Below are 676 nucleotides of genomic sequence, written 5' to 3' on the forward strand. Positions count from 1 at the left end.
ACTGGTTTGTTCTCTGTATCCATGAGTCTGTTTCTGTTTTGTTATGTTCATGTTTGTTTCATTTTTAAGATTCCTCATGAGAGTGAGAACATGCAGTATTTACCCTTCTCTGTCTGACTTATTTCACTAAGCACAAAGCCTTCTTGATACATCTTCACAGAGAAGACTTTAGGGACCACCCTGTCTGCAACTGTATTTTACTTATCTGTTTTTTTCTCTATATCCTCACTAGAAGGTAAATTCTATGAGGACAGGAATTTTGTATATTTTATTCACTTCTGTAGTGCAAGCATCTAGAATGCAGTGCTCAGTAAATCATTAAAGGAATGAACAAATCCTTCAGGATTTTGTTTCCCTTACGTAATGCAGATTTTGTAATCTGTAGATGAATAATATCCTAGAGTGAGAGAATGAGTATCCTAAGTTTTGCCTCTATTATATTATACATAGAGTTTCTATTATATAGAAATATAATATTTCTATAAGTTTATGCTTCTGTATAAGTTAAATAGGTATGTAGGCATAATGGCCATTTGACACTTCACCTGGTTTGCAGATTCCTCTGTTTTCCTATCTTATTTGATAAGCATGTACTAAACCACAGGTTCTCATTAGAACAATGTTTTCAAACTATGAGTCATGACCCATCTGCTGCTGCTGCTAAGTTGCTTCAGTC

This window comes from Bison bison, unplaced genomic scaffold, assembly GCF_000754665.1.
Source record: "Bison bison bison isolate TAMUID 2011002044 unplaced genomic scaffold, Bison_UMD1.0 scf7180017862984, whole genome shotgun sequence".
NCBI classification, from domain to species: domain Eukaryota; kingdom Metazoa; phylum Chordata; class Mammalia; order Artiodactyla; family Bovidae; genus Bison; species Bison bison.